This window comes from Bubalus kerabau, chromosome X (assembly GCF_029407905.1).
Source record: "Bubalus kerabau isolate K-KA32 ecotype Philippines breed swamp buffalo chromosome X, PCC_UOA_SB_1v2, whole genome shotgun sequence".
NCBI classification, from domain to species: Eukaryota; Metazoa; Chordata; class Mammalia; order Artiodactyla; family Bovidae; genus Bubalus; species Bubalus kerabau.
The window spans coordinates 20,196,316-20,216,326 of record NC_073647.1 but is presented as its reverse complement, the minus strand read 5'-3'; the positions used below and the strand labels follow the sequence as shown (position 1 = coordinate 20,216,326).

At 41.1% G+C, this 20,011-nt stretch overlaps 1 protein-coding gene across 8 annotated transcripts in view; it reads left to right on the top strand.

The window, feature by feature from the left end:
* The first annotated feature begins 210 nt into the window (after positions 1-210).
* Positions 211-20,011, top strand: part of MBNL3 (muscleblind like splicing regulator 3) — a 120,818-nt gene continuing 101,017 nt past the window's right edge. For 3 of the 8 annotated variants that reach the window (XM_055564774.1, XM_055564773.1, XM_055564771.1), the window contains exon 1: positions 1,149-1,321. The gene's annotated coding sequence lies outside the window, so the exon portion shown is untranslated. Of the gene's footprint in view, positions 426-1,148; positions 1,322-1,445; positions 1,725-20,011 lie in introns of those variants that run through there. The other 5 variants (XM_055564772.1, XM_055564767.1, XM_055564768.1 and 2 more) reach the window with 4 other exon arrangements.

Below are 20,011 nucleotides of genomic sequence, written 5' to 3'. Positions count from 1 at the left end.
ACCCCCACCCCCATCCCCTCTGGGGCAGTGTGCAAGTTCTGTTTGTTCTCGCTTTTGCAAAACCTGAGCGTTATGATTTGCTGCCCCAGCCCCTTCCCTTAATAATGAAATGGCAAAAAGCCCTTGAAGTGGGGGCTGGGCTGGCGGGCTGGGGGAAGAGGCGCCACACCCCCTGAGAATAAAGCCCGCGCTCCGCTCCACGAGACCCGTGAGCTAAAGAAAGATTCAAAGAATATACACATCGCTACAGGAAAAGAGTGCCAGCACTCGGAGCGAGCGGGATCTCGAGCGCGACTTTTTGGCGCTCTCTGGGAGCGGCGAGGGAGGCGGAAGACCGAGAGTCCCGTGCTGGGCGCGAAGTGGGGGGCTGCACGCCGCTGGATTCCCGCCGGGTTCGGAGCTGGGAGCCGCGCGCGCCGGGCCAGGTGAGGTCGGCGGCGGCGGTGGGGCCGGTGCGGGGCGCGCCGCGCTACCTGGCCGGGCGGGGCGGCGCGCCGCTTCCCAGCCCGCCGGAGTTGGGCGGGAGTTGCCGCTGGGGCGCCGGGAGTCCCCTTGCCGGCGCCGTGCCCTCGGCGCGCCGCGCGTGTGCCGGGCGCGGGGCACCACGAGGGCCGCCGGGCTGGCGGGCGCTGCCGAGGACCGACCGGCCGGCCGGCCGGCGGAGGGCACGCCTTTGGCTGCGGCCGGGCGGGGTTTGGTCCCGGGTTGCCATGGCAGCCGCTCGTCGGGCCCGGAGCCCCGCGCCCGCCCGCCCGCCGCCGCCGGGGAGCGGGGAGCGCGAGGTGTGCTCCAAGTGGACTAAACCAAGCGCTCGGGAGGCGCGGGGAGGGCCGCCCCCGGGCCCCCACTGTCCCCCAGCCCGCCGGCGGGCCCCAGGAAAGGGTCCCGGAGTAGTGGAGAAAAAGAAAATCTTCAGGTCTCTGGACTCGCAAGGAGGCTCGCCCGAGCCCGGGGGGTGGCGGGGAGGGGGGGAGGGAGTCGGAGGGATGTCGCCTCCGTCCCGGAGTCCCTGTGTGCGTCTCTCACTTGACATTTTCTACCCCACCGCGGCCGACTCGAAGCCGGGTTGCCCGTCCCAGCCCCGAAGTTCTGTAGGTGGGGCGGGCTTTAATTTGCTTATATCTAATGATTTCAGGAGCCTCGCTTTAAAATGGCGGCATTGGGTAGCCACCCGTGCTAGAGGCTCTCCCCGCATCGGGGCCACCTCGCGCAGCGCGGCTTTTGCTTCTGTCGCCAACAGATGGCATGTGCCACTGCCCCCGCTACCGCCGCCGCTGAGAGCGGGACCCCTTAGCCCCTGGGTTCGCGCTAGCAGCAGAAGGTAAGGCCGGCGAGGAGTTGGGGTTGCCGAGCGTGGCTGCCTTTCTAGGGCGCCGGTGAAATCGAATGCTTTTTAAACTTTTATTTTTCAAAAAGGCAAGTAGAAGGAAAAGTAGTCCTACAACTTTGTTAACGTTAGGGGCTTTAATCTTTCTTCTTTTTCTGCTTCCTTCTTTCTCCTTCCTTTATATATCTGTATGGCATATATAATGCCTATTTTGTCATTGAAAGGAACTTCTTGTATGGCATACCATCCGCATTTTAGCCGCTCACGTCCCCGGGGCGGTGCGGTAACGTGGGCAGTGCCCCGGCTCTCCTGTTGCGCGGTCCGGTCTCTCTTCCCGCTGCAGAACAACACATTTAGGCAGCTTGCTTTTACTATCGGCATCCGAAAGGGACTGAAGGTACATTTCAGGAGACTCTTGAAAAGAGAACTTTCATTTTTAGCGTTCACACGATAAGCTTTTATGGTCAGAAAATGAAATTAAATCAAGACCAGCAACCCAGGTTAACATTCGGGTGATTCAGTTGTGTAGTTTTATCGTTAGTAGACCTACTGTGTGTTTTTCTGTCTGCTGACCCTTAGTTGGTGGAGCTTAATACAACAGTGAGGGTGAATTTATTGTTGCTGTAATTAAGATAGCATGTTTTCCAAAAGTTCTTTTCAGGTGTTCCTAAATTGCTGGTGTTTTTGAATTGGGTATGAATCCTCACAGCATAATGCCACAGGTTAATTGATGAGAAAACACCAATTAAAACAAAACTTTCAAGATTTAATTTTGAAATAATTGCTAATTTTTCACTATGTTGACCCCTTGATTTAATAAGTCTTTGGGCAGTTACTGGTATAATGGTTGGAAAGTGGACTGTTGAACTAGCTGTACTAATGACCACACGTTAGTGTTTAATGCAGTTCACCTGAGGTTTTTCCCCTCCGATGAAAGGCATATTGACCATGGAGCTTACCAGCGCCCTCGAATTTTTCTGGTTATAATCACATTTTTCCATTTTGCCTATGAGAAATCTAGTCCTTAATGTTTAAATACTGTTAAAAGTTGTTTTTGAAATGTTTCTCAATATGTAGTACTTCAGGGAAATGCTTTCATATTTATTGAAACTTCCCTGAACATAGATAGCCTAAAAGGGCTTCTACCCATAACCCAGGTGATATTCTTCTACCTCTGTCCACTTTTGACTTCTCCCAAAGCAATAGGAGCAACTTGGCTGGCAGATTCTCCTGTTATTAAAATAAGCAAGCTCCCCGAGGAGTGGTGGGGGTGAAGAGATTGTTGCACCTGTGCGAAATGCTGCAGTTTTCTTGTCTAGGTGCTGTGGTGTGCCTAGAAAGAACGTCACTGTTTGCAGTGGAATTTACTGTATAATCCATTTTTCAGATTATTGGTGGCAGAAGTGTTCAGGGAAGTTCATTACTTCACATCCAAAAGGAGAGTTCCTCTTGCAGGTAGAGAAATAGATACCTGCGTTTGTGCAAGAGAGCAGCGATGACACAAAGGACCTTCTCTAGCTTTTAGTGATTACATCCTTAGACTCCAGCTCATGAAGCTGTGCTTCCTCACATCCTGCCTTGTTGCTGAATGACTTTGGGCAGATGTATCCTTAAAAGAGTGGGGGTGGCATGGGGTGGGGGGCTAAACCTTGGGGACAGAATAGACAAGCTGAACTAGTGTCAGACATTACGAAGACATTTTGTCAGTTACACATTCAGTGGCTTTCTAGACTGATGAGATTGGAGACCTTGTATGAAAATATAAGCAAAGGAGTTTGTCAGAAAAAAAAATATTTTGAGAGAGAATTGATATGGTGCTGGGCTAGAGGTGGTGACTGCATGTTTCACTCTGTTTCTTACCTCTTAGGTACTTCATTTCTCCAATTTCCTTTGCTGCCTTAATGATTCCCCTCAACTGTTCAGCCCACGCGTTTCACAACAGGTGCCTTTTATGGGGGATAACACCTATGATTCTGAGCTGGTATCCGAATTCTCTTTGGTAATCTCCTGCACCTACCTAAGCAATGCTTGGCACAAATTAGGTGCTTAATACATGTTGAGTTAAAAAGAAAAATGAGTAGTTGGTAAACTCACAGAGGAGCAGATTTTGTGCTCAGCTTTTAATTTAAACAGAAGATAGTTTGCTTTTTGTGCCCTGGCTAGAACCTCAACATTTGAAGTCATTTAGAACATTCTTTCCCTTCATTTCCTGCATTGTATTTGCCTCAAATGGGTTCCCTCGCTTCTCACTGCACTGCTAGGCTCCTGTGTAATTCATCTTTCTGACCGGTAGGTGTACTATTATCTGCCCAGCTCTGCCATATGAAAAAGTAATCACAGCAGCCTGGGGAAAGAAAGGTCTTGCCTTTGGAGGCTGTACAGTACTGCACGTGCTTGGAACAGTGGCCGTGTCTGGGCTGCTGTGCAGATGCTTACTGTGTAGCTGGAAGTACAGTTTTGTCTTTCCCCAGATGTCTTTATATGCGAGAGGGAAGGGAAGGGAAGAAAGAGTAAAAACTCCTAATGTGATGAAGATTTTCCTTCCGAAAACTGCACATTTGTCCTGCTTATTAATAGCACAGTGCTTTCAGGAAGGTGGCAGAGTTGTTCTGTTTTTAAATAAATCAAACTGTCTGATAGGATTACAAACAGAGATTGGGGCCTAGCAGACAAGAATAAGTTACAGTCCATGTTTGACAAGTAATTTGATCCCGTAATTAAAGTTAGATAATGATCACTGCCATGTTACAGCTATCAAGTGTCTGAAAGAGCATGCAGGCTACATACACCTTGACTTTGTCAAGGTGCTCCATATGGTTGAGTTTTCTTATAACAGTGTAGTAGGGTCAACAGATGGATTTTTCTCCCTTTATAAATGTATGTGATATCCGGAGAGTAGAATTCAGAAGTTTTGTTTCTTTTGGGGGTTTTTCTGTCCCTCGCTCCATGTGACAGAGCTCTCAATTCAAAAATAAAAGGAAACCTGTGCCTCAGATGAAATGACGTGGGCCCTTTCCCTCTAAGAGAATAAACTGGGAGCAAGTACCTTTAATTGCTGACCAACCCAAAACAAACACAAATTATGACCCAAAAGAAAGCAAATAGAGCCATATTAATGTAGGCTTTTAGATCTTATGGAATCTGGTTCTGAAGCATCCTGCTGTTCCTGAATGGTTATATATTGCTTCAAGACAGCCAGATGACAGGTTGGAAAGACAACTTTGAGAATTAGGATAAATAAGGTATCAATTACATTATCAGGTGTTAATGTTATCCGTTTGACCTAAAAGGAGTCAGAAAAGTTTTTTTCCCCAGATCCTTCTAATAAATACACAATATAAAACCATAATTTACTTCTCCTTGGTTTTAAGTTGAGCGACTGTGTTTTTAAAAGAGTGATGGGGAAATAATGCAACTGGAAAGAAGGACCTTATTTTTATTTGAGAAATAAAGGTACTCCCAGGTTGTCTGGGCACATGGAAGCACACGCATGTGCACAATGTACAAAATAGTCTTCATCTTAGGACAGTTTATACAACCGTGCATTGATTTATTCCCAGATGATTATAGAAAAATACCTATTTTTACAGCACTCCTCCAATTCTAAGAATGAAAGAAAAAAACTTCACAATAAACTATAGTAAATGTTTATATTACACTATGTCTCTCCAAGGCTCTGTATATTGAACTCCAGTAAGTTAATTAGAATATGTTGATTAGAACTCAAGAGGAAGCAGAAATGAGAAAGCTTGATTTAAGTATGTGTGTGTGTAGCGGTGTATACATGTAAGTGAATATACATGTGAATGTATATAACATGTACAGTGTATATAACATGTATGTTATATATTCACATACATGTCACACACACATACATATATATATTTTTTTCTCCTTCTATATGTATATGATCCTTTTCAAGGAACTCAAGCATAGTAACCCCAGAACTCTTCATGATAGCCATGAGATCAAAGTGTTAAGGGAAAAAAGGGAGACTGATTAATAGAGATTTAGAAATCAATTAGGCATGCTATTTAAAATATTATGTCTACTCTTAGGGCCTTTTTTAAATCAGCATTACATTGGCTCATGAGTAGAAGGAGTGATTTGTTTTTAACATTAGACAGAGGTCAGTTTTATGACGACACAGTGGATGAACTTGAAGGGCCCAGAAGGAAAGGGCCTCCAATTGAGAAAGGCAGTCTGGGCAGAATTGCAGGAGATTGGCACTAGACTTCTGACAGGCTGTGTGATCTCCTTAAGGCCGTAGGAGCATCCTAGAGACCGACAGTTTGCTTGGTCTTATTTTCCAATGTGGATTACTCAAATTAACTTAAAATTGTCCCCACCAGTTTTTTTGAATCTCGAGCTCCTTGGGATCGCCTGCAACTGGTGTGGAAATTTGAGACTACTTTCTTAAGGCTTATTCAGGTTTCCTTGAATGTATGCTGCTGCTGCTGCTAAGTCGCTTCAGTCATATCCGACCGTGTGTGACCCCATAGACGGCAGCCCACCAGGCTCCCCCGTCCCTGGGATTCTCCAGGCAAGAACACTGGAGTGGGTTGCCATTTCCTCCTCCAGTGCATGAAAGTGAAAAGTGAAAGTGAAGTATGAGTAACTCCTTATTAGGCAAGTTCCTGGGTCTCCTTTATATCCCCAGTGCCTGGTACATAGTAGCTGGTACTAGTGTTAGTCACTCAGTTGTGTCCAGCTCTTTGCAACCCCACAGACTGTAGCTCCCCAGGCTCCTCCATCCATGGGATTCTCCAGGCAAGGATACTGGAGTGGGTTGCCATTCTCTTCTCTAGGAGATCTTCCCAACCTAGGGATCAAACCCTGGTCTCCTGAGTTGCAGGCAGATTCTTTACCATTTGAGCTACAGGGAGGGCTCTCAGTAAAACTTGGTTAAGTAAATGGGAGAATATTCTTTCTAACTTGTTGTTTTATTTTATGAACAGCCTTTCTGTGATTTCAGGTAGCGTTATCTATTTTTTATTGACAAAAAATTATCAACAACAACAAACGGGATATCGTGCTTGACGCCATGGTAGCAGCTCTGCCACAAGTCCAGGGAAAAGCAGGCAATGGCAGCCTTTGGGCTGAGGCCTCAAGGAGTAGCCTGAAAGCCAGCTGCTCTTTTCCCGTCACCTGTATTTGCATTTAGTGTATCCCTAGCACATCCCAGAGAAATCAGTCTGCAGCCAGAAGTTGTGTAGAAACAGTCTTTCAAACCATTTTACCAGGTTAAAAAAAAAAAAAAAGGAACAAAATCAGAAATACCGTGACTCAGATGCCTCGTGTCATGTATAGTTTAGAAAGTGATGAAGTCAGACAAAACCCCAAAAGGACACTGAGAGCTGTCTCATTTTCACTCAAAACACTGATTGCCCATTTAGAGGGTGAATTTGCATAGGTTTTTATTTACCAAGATACAGGTGTGAATAGCGCCTCTTTTTACTGTATCCAGAAAGCAAAGTCCACCCAGTGGAAGAGACGAGCTGCCATTTCAGATCCACCACAATCATCTTTTGTGCCCAGAGGACCATGAGGCTTTAGGTACAGCTTTTGCAGTCTCTCCTTATATAGCAGCATGAAGAAACCAGACAAGGGGCTGTGTTTTTATTTGGCAGGGGGCAGTTGGCCTGTTAGCAGAAACCAAGAGAGTGGAAGAACCAGAGAGCTTGCATTTCAACTTTTGTTTTTAGTCTTCAGCCTTCACACTGGAAAACAAAGCAGAAGAAAAGTACCATGTATAATATTAATTTGGATATATGTCCCAGAGTATAATTTCTCACTTTTTTTTGCTTTACAAACTGAGAAAATGAGATTTTCACATAATGTTAGGGTGGTTGCTTTATTATGATTGGATCCATGTACTCTGTAGTGGTTTTTCCAAGTTCTATTTAAAATATATAGAAACACACTCAACTAGATGTGTGACACGCTGGCAGAGATCACATTCCTTCTCAGCACCCTACTGTCCACTGAAATGCAGGCACTCCATAAATGGCCCAAATTTTTGTTAAAGAACAAACACATTGATGTGTCCCCCCGTCCTTGCTATCTGTTATCAGTGAGGCTCCCAGAGAAGAGGAGTGGATCTTTTCAGAGGTGATTTTGAGCAAAATTTAAACTCTCAAGTTGTTGATGTCAGCATTTTTCCTAAGTGATTGGATAGCATGAAGAAAAGCTTAGCTCACCTAGAAGTATGAGGTGAAAAATATACAGATTATAGGGTCACTTTTTATGTCTAAGAGCTTCAAAATGTAGAAAACCATGGGGGTGGAGGAGGTGCTGGGTAGTCTGATCTGTTTTATAAATGCCTGTAGCACGGCCACAGCCACGGGAAGGGACTGTCTATAAGTGTTCTGCCGGCTTTCTGAAGCCAGGGTCTGGGCTGGGATCACACTCACAGTCTCCCCAAGGGAAGGCCTTTTTTTGGAGAAAGAGTTTGGCAGAACTTTGGCCAACTAGCTGCCCTGCTACCGTTTAGTAATCCTCTTTCTTTGATAAACCTGGTTTTGCTGGGGGATTCATTTGGAGATCCTGAGAGCTTCAGTGTAGCAATAACATGAGAGCAAAACGCTTGTACTTTCCAGTTGAAACTTCCCCTCCAAAGATCTTTGGTGATTGAGAAGTTGAGAGGCTACAGAAATGTGACATAGGGCTTGGCATTTCACAGTTCTGGAAAAAAGACAGGAATCCCTCCATATGGTGTGAAGTGTGTGTTGACAATAGTGAAGGATCTAAAATGTGATTCCCTTAGAGACCTCTCATACCTTCACATACTTTGAGGTTACACAGGTCATATTGTGGGCTGGTGAGAGACAGAGGGAGAGAGAAACCAAATTGAAGACGCTAGTTCCTCTTCTCTGGGGTATTATAGTCTGCAGTTCTCTCTTCACTCATCAGGTGCATGCAAATTGTTCTGAAAACTGACCTGAAATTAACAGGAAACATCTAGGTTATCTAATGTCTGATCCTGAACACTTTTACTTTTTACTTTTTATCATGTGGTCTGTTATTCCTGTATTCATTAAAATGCAGAAGTTCAAGTGACTGGTTGTGTGACCAGTCCTAAGGAAATTTTTTGGTAAAAGTTACATTTTTCACTTTCAAGTCTAGATCATCTAACAGCTCCCTTCATTGCCTTCCATCTTATCCCCAAAGAAATTTCCATAATATTTTTAGCCATCTATGAAAACAGTTCCGACAGAGGCACTGAGAAATAGTGACAAGCAATGACAGGAAATGCCGTTTGCCCTGGTCTCCTTCATAACTTAGTGAGGCCACAGCTGCCTATTTGCTTTTCGCTTCCTGTTTGGGGGCTATTTGGGTCAAAAGTAGCAGTGTTTTCCGTATAGAGATGATTTTTTTTTTTGGCTTTATTATGTAGGGCCACGGTAAATCTGTCACTGGACTGCATATTTTGTATATTTTATGAACTGTATCATGTGGTTTGAGTTTAATTTGGAAGGCAGTGCTTTTACAATAAAGATCTGCTCACCACCCCCCCACCACATGCAGCTTTAGGGTCTGGGGTTGCAGGGGCATTCGAAAGTTTATAGCTCTATTTACACAATAGTGATTGCTGAGAAGGGCATTTCCTGCCAGTTAATGACTGGTCGGAAAGGCCAAGGGTCCAAATCCAGGGAGAGAGGACCATTCATTAGATGCCACGAAGGGACCAGGACGCTTTTATCATGAAGTGGTGGGGGGAGAAAGTGAAAACACGGTCTGCCTTTTGAAGAGCCCAAAGCAGTGCAAGCAGAGCCAGATATGGAGGTGCTGCTTTGTGGTGTGAAAAATGGACCTTTTTTTCATGACCAGGACCAACTGACTTTCCCAAGAGGGTACCCAATCAAGACGTGGATGAGGAGGGCATTTCCTGCAGGTTGATGACCCATGGAGAGTAGACAGAGAAAGATGAGGGCCCTGAGCTGGCCCAGGATTAGCTGCCTAAATGGTCAACTCACAGGTGTTACAGTGCCCTTAAAAACCTTTAAGATCACAGGATTGAATTTCCTAACTGGTTGGATAACCAATTCATTGTGAAGTGGACAAGCATTTAGGGATGGAAAGAATGATCTCTTTTCAAGGTCAGTTAAGCAGGACACCAATATTCTGTTTCAATTTCCTAATATAAAGAAGGTAAATAATATGTATGAAGAATGCTTCACCTCTTGTGAAAGGAAGTATCTTTGAGGGCTGTAATAGTGACCATTTAACCTAAGACATTCTCAGGAAACAGTTTCGTCCGAAGTATAATTCTTGCCTGCTATAAAGCAGCTGAGGTGTGAAGCATTTGGCATTGATTTAGAGCAAAAGCAGAATAGGCCCAAGATTAGGTTCACATCCAGGAATCCCTGACTTCCTGGCCTGTCCTTCACTCCCTTAGCTTCTTAAGCCTTCATTTTGCAAAAATGTTAAATGTTTATAAAGGATAAACATCTGCTCTAAGTTGTTTAATAGATACCTCCATGTAAGGGGGTTCTGGGACACCCCCACTTCAGAACTTGGCTTAGTCTTTTACCTTGAAATTTTCTTTCATATCTTCCAAATTTGGTAGGGGAATGGCAGGGTGGACCCGGCCTCTGAAAAGCAGGCAATCGTAATAGGCCAGGCACCTGGATTTCTTCATGGGATTGAGTCATCTGTCACAGGCAGAGCACACCAAATATTAAGTTTCATTTTTGGGTCTGGAAAATGTCATTATATGCTTTTTAAATATTCAGTAATCCAAAGATTGCTGGTCATCACCAGCTCCAAAATGAAAAGAGTTTTCTGAAGTTTAAAACACTCTACAAATTAACTGTATACCAGTTACTGTTGTTATTATTAGATGATACCTCGAACACATTTATAAACAAAAAAGTGACTTGGATGAACTAAACAAAAAATTACAACATGATTTTATTGTTGAGAATTCTTGCATTTGAATGTTAAGATACACTCAAATTTTTCAAGCTCAGATTTAATATAATATTCTGATTTACAAAATGTTTTGGATTAAGAACAAACAAGGTTCTTCTGAGTAGATGTCCCATTGACCTGAATATTAACATGCATTTATAATTAGCAACACGGCTGCATTTAAATAATGATCCAGAAACCTTAGGGGTATCTTGTTCTAAGAGGTTAAATACCCCTTCCATCTTCTTGACATCATGTTTTGTTTAGCAAACCCTTTCTTTGTGGGTTATCCCCAAATATATTTCATGCTGGTTCGGATTCAGTTACTGTAGTCTGTACTAGTGGCCTCATAATTAATGAAGATTTACCCAACTATTAGCAGAGCTAATACCATTACCGTGTGTCATGTGGTAAGTCTATTTTTTTCTATCAGTGCAGTCTTCAAGTGGTGGGCAGCAAGTCATGTGCATAATGAAATCCACTTAGGAAGTTATGACTAGCATTTCTTTTAAACAAAATTGAATAGAATATATAGCAAGAAAACATCAAAATATATCAGGTAATACATTTAAATATTTTTGATGAGACTGTTATTTCAGATCTATACATATATATATACTTAAGATGTTAAACTGTGAAAAAAAAAAGATGTTAAACTGTGTTTCTTATTATTTGTTGCTGTTGTTCAAAAGTTTAAAAGTCAATGTTTTAGTAGATGTTATTTCAAACCAGGTCAAAAATGATTTTTCCTCTTTTTTTTGAAGGGAAGGTAGTCAAGAGATACAGGGGACTTGGTTGCTGACATATTGAATGATGTTGTTTAAGTACCCTGACAGTTGTGTGTCTGTTTTTCAAACTAAGAAGTGAGACATATTGCTGTAGGAATGCTTTAAGATTTAACATCTATGATATTGTTGTAGTTCTGAGGGTATGCACTTTATGTAAGTATTATGTCTTTACCAAGTGATGTTGGTAGACCATGAGACACAGGAAACAATGGTACCTATGAACAGAAGTCAAAAGAGGACATCTTAGAAAAACAACAACAATAACTAAAAATCTTGAGATGGCTGGATGTGAGGTGCTTCTAGCAGCAAAAGAATGGTCAAAAAATTTATGTGTAGAAAAAAAGCTCACATTATTATAGGATGAATTTAATGTAAGTGTAAAAAATTTAAAAATTGGTTTTTGCAAATCTAAAATGGTCATATCAAGAAAGAAGAAAACTGATTTTTAAATAAGTTGTAAATGTACACATTTACCATATGTTGGAAGAAAAACCTGTGAGTGGCTTTTTTTTTTTTCTGCAGTGAACAAAGGCACACATTAAAATGAATTGTAAAATTGTGGATGGGAGGTGTAAGATGAAAGTTAAATATACCTAGGATGTTGATGAGAAAGTGAAAGTCACTCATTCGCGTCCAACTCTATACCAACTGAGTTATCAGGAAAGTCCTGTTGATGGGAATGATTACACAAATAAAGACGACAATAGTCATATAGCCTTTCTAATTACTTTTTTGGGGCTTCTCTTGTGCCTCAGCTGGTAAAAGAATCCACCTGCTATGTGGGAGACCTGGGTTCCATCCCTGGGTTGGATGATCCCCTGGAGCAGGGAAAGGCTACCCACTCCAGTATTCTGGCCTGGAGAATTCCATGGACTGTATAGTCCATGGGGTCGCAAAGAGTCGGACACGACTGAGCGACTTTCACTTTTGCTTTTCACTGATAAGAATTAAGCCCAGCACTAGGAAAGAAAGGATTTACTCACATAAGGTACTGAGTATAATCCATTAAGAGGTTGGAAACAGCTTTAGAAATCTGGACAATTTGTGCGTATTCCTTTGAATTAAATCATTGTTAGGGAGAGTACAACATAGCCATCCAGGGTACTGTTGTGTGTCCAGAAGGATCATAAGGATCCATCCCCATCCCCAGTTCTCTCCCAGTGCCATGAAGCCTCTTTTATGACTGGACATGTTGACTTCATTCCCAAAGGGCTTTTACTGTGGACATCTTTCAGAGCCTTTAAGCACTGCTGTTTTCTCCACACTAAGAATATGAAATGAAATGAGGCTTTTCATCACAGACATTTAAATGTTAAACTTAAGTTACTGCTCTGGAAATAAAATACAATCTCAGTTCTAATGAGTTGATAACTAAACTCTGTCACTGTAAATGAGTTTCATCTCCCTCTTCAGACATACCATATTTAAAACTTAAGAATAGAGAAAGGCTTACACATCTAATGGTTGTGTAATTAGCAATCAATTTATTAAATGGGATGTAAAACAAATTAAGCACTGTAATAAAGTGTTATACCATCACTGACAGAAATGTTCCATGAATTACTCTATTCATGATGATAAAAACTAAAAAATGATGGCTGAATCTGCATATATTTCCCTATCTTTGGAGTGACAGGTTCTAACTATTTCTTGTTCTGTTCATTAAAGCTGTTTAGAGAGCACTAATATGTATGTTTTTAGGCCACAGGATAACTTTGCCTATAGCATCTGTTTCATCATAAACATTTTAGTAGCTAGAGTAGTTAAAATAAGATGTGGGCCATTTAAGTGTGAGTTATTCAGGATTTTCAGCTGCAACAAGGATGTGATGGTTTTGTGTGTTTGGGGCAAACAAAATTTGCCATGGATTTGAGATGTCAGCTACTTTTAAATTTTTTAATACAATTTTAAAGGTTCTATTCCATTTATAGTTACTATAAAATATTGTCTATATTCTTTATGTTGTACAGTACATCCTTGAGTCTTATACCTGATATTTTGTGCCTTCCACTCCCTCACCCCTCTGTTGCTCCTCCCCTCACTGGTAACGACTAGTTTGTATCTGTGAGTCTGCCTCTTTTTTGTTATATTCACTAGTTTATTTTCCACACATAAGTGATATTATACAATACTTATTTTTCTCTGTCTGATTTGTTTCACTTAGCATATGTCCAGCATAATGCCCTCCAAGTCCATTCATGTTGTTGCAAATGGCAAAACTTCATTCTTTGTTCATTGCTGAGTAGTATTTCAGTATATGTATTTATTTTTATTTTAAAATTTTATTACAGTGTAGTTGATTTACAGTATGTTTTCTGTGTACAGCAAAGTGATATATGATCTATACCTGATATCTCTCTATATATACCTACTATATATATGATCTATTCTATATATAGTAGTGTGTACATATTAATCCCAAAGTCCTAATCTATCCCTCACTCCCACCTTTGGTAACCAGTAGTTTGTTTTTGAAGTCTGTGAGTCTGTTTGTGTTTTGTAAATAAGTACATTTGTATAATTTTTTTTAGATTCCACATTTAAGTGATACTGTATGATATTTGTCTTTCTATGTCTGACTTAGTGTGAAAATCTCTAGGGCCATCCCTGTTGCTGCAAATGGCATTATTTCATTATTTTTTATGGCTAAGTAGTATTCCATTGTGTATATATGTGTGTGTGTGTGTGTGTAGCACATCCTCTTTATCTTTTCATATGCTGATGGACACTTAGCTGCCTCTTTCACTTTAGCCCTGTGGGGTTTTTTGTAAATACTTGGCAAATTAATAGGAATAAAAAGAAGCTGTGGAAGAAGGTGTGCTACATCTGCCTAAACCCCAACCTGTCATTCATTTCACACATCATCCTAGCTTTTCTCAGTCTGAGAAATATAATGATCTCTTGTGTAACACATCTGTCAAATTTCATTGAAAACCTCAAGGTATACACGGAACATAAGACCCTCAGTTGGTGAGTTTGTTTATTGTGAATGACTATTTCCCTTAGAAGGCAGTGAGACTGTGAGGGCATACTGTCTTCTAGAATGAAGAAGGAAGATTGAAAGAAAGAAAGAGATGCTATATTTACTAGTCTTTTGCTTTTGTAATTCCCTATAACTTATTCCTCATTTTTGTGGGACCCTATCCTAAAGGAGATCAGTCCTGGGTGTTCATTGGAAGGACTGATGCTGAAGCTGAAACTCCAGTACTTTGGCCACCTCACACGAAGAGTTGACTCATTGGAAAAGACTCTGATGCTGGGAGGGATTGGGGGCAGGAGGAGAAGGGGACAACAGAGGATGAGATGGCTGGATGGCATCACTGACTCGATGGACGTGAGTCTGAATGAACTCCCGGAGTTGGTGATGGACAGGGAGGCCTGGCGTGCTGCGATTCATGGGGTCGCAAAGAGTCGGACACGACTGAGCGACTGAACTGAACTGAATGGCCAAGAAAAATTAAGATGTTGGTATTCCTATTGGTGGAATTTTTCCTAAGTGAGGAAAGCTTCTTGGTTCTAAGAATTGCCACCATTTTATTTCAGGAAGCCTGCAACAATTGGACATAGGAAAAACAAAAGCTTGGTCCTCTCGGTTTCAGGAGAAGCGCTCTGGTTCCTGTTGTTCCTCATGTCGGGTAATAATTCAGACAAAACAAAGCAAACGCCTCTTGAAATGAGAGGTTGATTGGTTGGTTTGTTCTTAAGTGAAAATAAGCTGGTTTCCTTGAATCCCTGTAGAGGGAGTGTTGTGGAGGACACATCCAGACTTCGGAGTCATTAAACTTGTAGCTTCCTAGAGCAGAACAGAACTGAGGCAATAAGAAGTTGGAAAGTAAAATCAACACCCATTGCTTTTGTGTCATGAAGGGTCCCTTTCTGATTTGCTAGGTATAAAACTTAAGCATGTGAGATGTCAGAGGCTTGCAACTTCCCTTGACACCTTCTTATGCTGGCAGAGGCCCGGAGTTCTTGGGTGGCAGTGCTTACTACCACCTTCGCCTCTAGTAATGTATTATACTTTTTAAATCTTAATATCTGTAGGCAGGAGTTTATATATAGGAATAAAATTTGAACCCCCATTTTCACAGCCAATAAAAAGGTCCTATAATAGGTGTTTATTTAGAGTCAACTGACATTTATCGAATAGTTACTGGAGCCAGATGCTCTGTGCCCTGCTGCTGCTGCTGCTAAGTCACTTCAGTCGTGTCCGACTCTCTGCACCCCCATAGACGGCAGCCCACCAGGCTCCCTCGTCCCTGGGATTCTCCAGGCAAGAACACTGGAGTGGGTTGCCATTTCCTTCTCCAGTGCATGCAAGTGAAAAGTGAAAGGGAAGTCGCCCGTCGTGTCTGACTCTTCGCGACCCCATGGACTGCAGCCTACCAGGCTCCTCCATCCATGGGATTTTCCAGGCAAGAGTACTGGAGTGGGGTGCCATTGCCTGTGCCCTGCTAGGTGCTTTCATTGTTGTTATGACATTTCCTCTAGCTACGAAATGCAGTTGGTTCTAGCTAGGCAAGTACGCTCTTTCACACCAGTAGATATTGGGCTAAAGATTGTCCCTTCAGCTCTTTGCTCACTTTTTAATACAACCCCACACCACCCTCACAAACACAAACTAATTTCTTCATTGTCCAGTCACATTCTCTTCATTATTTGGGGACCATCTCATGACCTATGGCCTCCCTCTTCCATCAGTGAAGAAATTTATTTCCTTTTCAGTCAAGCCAACATTAATCTCTCAATCATCTTGATAGAACGAATGACTGGTGGATGGTGCTACAGTTGTTGTTGTTGAGTTGCTAAGTTGCGTCGTCTCTTGATGACTCCATGGACTATAGCACACCAGGCTCCCCTGCCCTTCACTAGCTCCCAGAGTTTGCTCAAACTCATGTCCATTGAGTCAGTGATGCTATTTAACCATCTCATCCTCTGCTGCCCCCTTCTCCTTTGCCTTCAGTCTTTCCCAGCATCAGGGTCTTTTCCAGTGAGTCAGCTCTTCACATCAGCTGGCCAAAGTATTAGAGCTTCAGCATCAGTCCTTCTAATGACCATTCAGGGTTGATATCCTTTAGGACTGACTGGTTTGATCTCCTTGCTATCCAAGGGACTTTCAAGAGTCTTCTCCAGCACCACAATTCAAAAGCATCAGTTCTTTGGCACTCAGCCTTCTTTATGGTTCAATTCTCTTAGCCATACATGACTACTGGAAAAACCATAGCTTTGACTAGATGGACCTTTGTTGGCAAAGTGATGTCTCTGCTTTTTAATACACTGTCTAGGTTTGTCATAGTTTTCCTTCCAAGGAGCAAATGTCTCTTAATTTTATGCATGCAGTCATCGTCCACAGTGATTTCAGAGCCCAAGAAAATAAAATCTGTCTCTTTCCACTTTTTACCCTTCTGTTTGACATGAAGTGAATGAGACTGGATGCCATGATCTTAGTTTTTTTAATATTGAGTTTCAGGTTCTACAGTAGGGTGGGAAATAACAGAGGATGAAGCATAAGGAGTCAGGAGTGTGAAATAATGTTGAGTGAAAGTGCTGCTGAAACAGGTACATAGAAAAGCCTAGAACAAAGTTGTATTAAACTTTTTTAAAATGCAGAGACAATAACAGAGTAAAGCCTTGGAGTCAGTCTCTTACCCCTAGGAGTGGTCCAGCACAGCCCAAAGAGAGCATCAGAGGAGGAATCGCTTTGTGCCACAGAAGCAAAGTAGAAAGTTTTTAGAAGGAGAGTGGGATATCAACCAATATCAAAGGTATTATATAAGTTGAGTTTTGGTATTTTGGTATTTGGTTTTGGTATTTTAAATGTTATGGGTGACTTTTTAAAGACAAGAAACCAGTTTGCAGAGGGTTGAGGAGTAAATGAAAAATTGGGAAATGAAAGTGGTAATGATTGCTTTTTTGAGACACTTGATTAAGAATGAAAAATGTTGAAACTTAACAAGGAAATAGGATCCAGGGAAGGAAGAGTTTGTTGTTGTTTTAGGGTAGGAGTGGCTGAAATGTGCTTACTGGCTGACAGGGAGGCAGAGGTGAAGCGCTCTTTCATCCTACTTTTACTCTTCGAATGTAGAATACAAGAAATGTTTGTAAGTCACCAAATAGATATTGAGTGCCTACCCTACTTGCCTTGAGTCTTGGTTAATATGCACAGTATTATTTGTGCAATCTGATTGAGTAATCTGTGAAGGGCTCTGGTGTTTATTCTCTTTGTACAGGATTAAGCCCATCATAAGAGAACTGGGATAGGTTTGGACAAAAACAAGACAGTGGAACTCAGCCAAAATAATAGATAGGGTTGTTTTTAAGTAGCTTTAGAGACAAGTCAGTGCTACTGAATTAGTGAAAATGTGACTGACATCTTTGTATAAGTCAGGCTCAATGAAAATGAAAGAGAAGGTGGTAAAAGCTATAAAAAATAATGATTCCAATATAACTGCCAAGGATGGACTTTTACTCTGTGATTTCCCTTTAGACTCAGATTCAATGTCAGTCGTTCATCAAGTTAGAGATTTTAACATGGTAAGCAGCTTCCCTAAGTTGTATCTGGCAACTTTAGTTTTTTGTGGATTTTATACTTTTTAACATGTAATTTAAAAAATAAACTTTGGGTCCAGATTCAATTCCCCTCATTTTAATCACTCTCCCAATTCTCTCTTCTAGGATGTATTTTGTTCTTCCTTTCTTAGAAGCTGATGATAATTGGTACAAATATCTCTAATGTAAGCCTTGTATTTAATGTCTAGGGTGATGTCTGATTCTAGACAAAAAGAAATGGTTGCTGCTTTGAGATTCTGAAAATGCTTTTTACTCTGGAGAGAGGACAAAATGATGCAAACTTTGTGTCATGTTGAAAAACTTAAATCTTTGAAGTTACTGTACAGGTACTGATTAGCTAAATCAGCATTTGCCAAACTGTGTTTATTTTGCCATATTTTCTTAAGTGGAATGCCTGGGAATTGATGGTTAAAATAAATACCATATTCTGAGGATTAAATTATACTAAAGTTACCATCCCTCTTCCCCCAACTCCCAAACTATATATGTATGTGTGTGTGCTTAGTCGCTCCGTCGTGTCTGACTCTTTGCGACCCCATGGACTGTAGCCCACTAGGCTCCTGTCTCCATGGAATTCTCCAGGCAAGAATACTGGAGTAGGTTGCCATGCCCTCCTCTAGGGGATCTTCCCAACCCAGGGATTGAACCCAGGTCTCCCACATTGCAGTCAGTTTCTTTACCATCTGAGCCACCAGGGAAGCCCCATATATGTATATGCACATACATATGTATACACACACATATATATATAGATACATATATACATACATATGAGTGGGTATGTATGTGTAAATAATTTTTTCAGCTTTTTTAATGCTACATTATAAATTTCTGTGCAAACATGACTTGTTGAGAAGAATTTAAGAATACTCCATCAACAGAAATCAAAATGGTTTAATAATATATTCCTGCCAAGAAGACACACTCTACAAAGTCAGCAGTAACTTAGATTAAAGGATGCCCCCCTCCACTGCAAGGGAAATGTTTGTTAAGTATAATTCTAAAATGACTATGAAAAATTTGCCTTTAATTTCTTATTTATGATTTCTAGTTTCAGCTTCTTCCTTACCATTTTATACTGGAGAAAATAGTATTTCTATACTATCCTAAATAAAGAAGCAAACGAATTGGTTTCACATTTAAGTTACTGAGAGTATCTTTTTACTTTGTTCTGGTAAAAACAGGCAGCAGATCCAAACTTGAAATAATAGCCTGAATGGGCTGATTAAATCTGTGATCAACAATTTAAAACTCTTTGCTTGATAATTGGAAGAACTGCAAATGAAGACAAGTTTATATGGTTGGTTTAAATTAAGGCTATTGTTTTGAGGAAACCAGACAGCTTGATAATCAAGTTGTGAACTCTGTGCATCTCTTAACAAGTTAATTTAATCTGATATGTCTTCAAAGGCCATGTTCCGTGTTACCAGTTAACACCACCTCACAGGCATCTGAGCCCCTCCTCCAGAGTCTGCTCTCTGGTTTATTACTATTACAGTTATTTATTGGATTCAGTAAAGACATTGAATTTGCAAATGAACCCTTTGGGGGCTATAGTATCAATAATAACAACCTCAGTGAAACTATATTTTTTAACAATGATGTTTACACATTGAAATTAAATAATCAAAATTATTGATACTCATTTGAATTTTTCACAATTAGTGATTAAAATAATTTAAAATATATATAGAAAATGTATTTTCCCCAAAGTCTTTAATGCATTATTTTTGTATGTGTGTTTGCATGTATGATTAATACTGTAATAAATGCCGAAGAAATGACAACTTGTTTGTCGAGCTTTGAGTGGAGAAATTCCAGCAAGGAATACAAAAGTGAGTGATGAGAAAGTATTTCCAAACAAACCTCTCTTAAAATGGCTTTTCAGTAAAAAGCCTTTGTGTCCACTTCTGCCCAGCTGCATTAAGTTGCGAGAAGCATTTAATTTACTTTAGAATGCCAAGTAACTTGTCTTTTTCAAAGCTAAGGAAGTCTGGTTTTGTCAAACTTGCTGTCTTTTTTTTTTTTTTGAAAGCACTAGCCGTCTGTCTTTGAGAGGTCGTTACTCATTTCTTCAGATTCCACTTCTATTCGATTTCTCTTGTGTCTCTTCATCATTGGAGCTCCCTTTTATCTCAAAAGGTAAGCTTGCATTTGTCCCTTTAGCCTCAGTTCCTGGAACAACAGTAATGTTCCTCAATATCCATGTTGACATCCAACGGTCTGTAGTTTCTTTTCTTGGCAGGAATTTGATTCTTCCAATATTCAAATTGCAAACCATAGTCTTATATGTGCAGAGCAGTTGACAAAGAGAAGGGGGAAGGGGCAATTTATCTGACTGCAGTCAACAAGCTAAACAAATTCATATGGAAAAAAAGCAAATCTGCAAAACATACATGGAGAAAAATTAGGTATA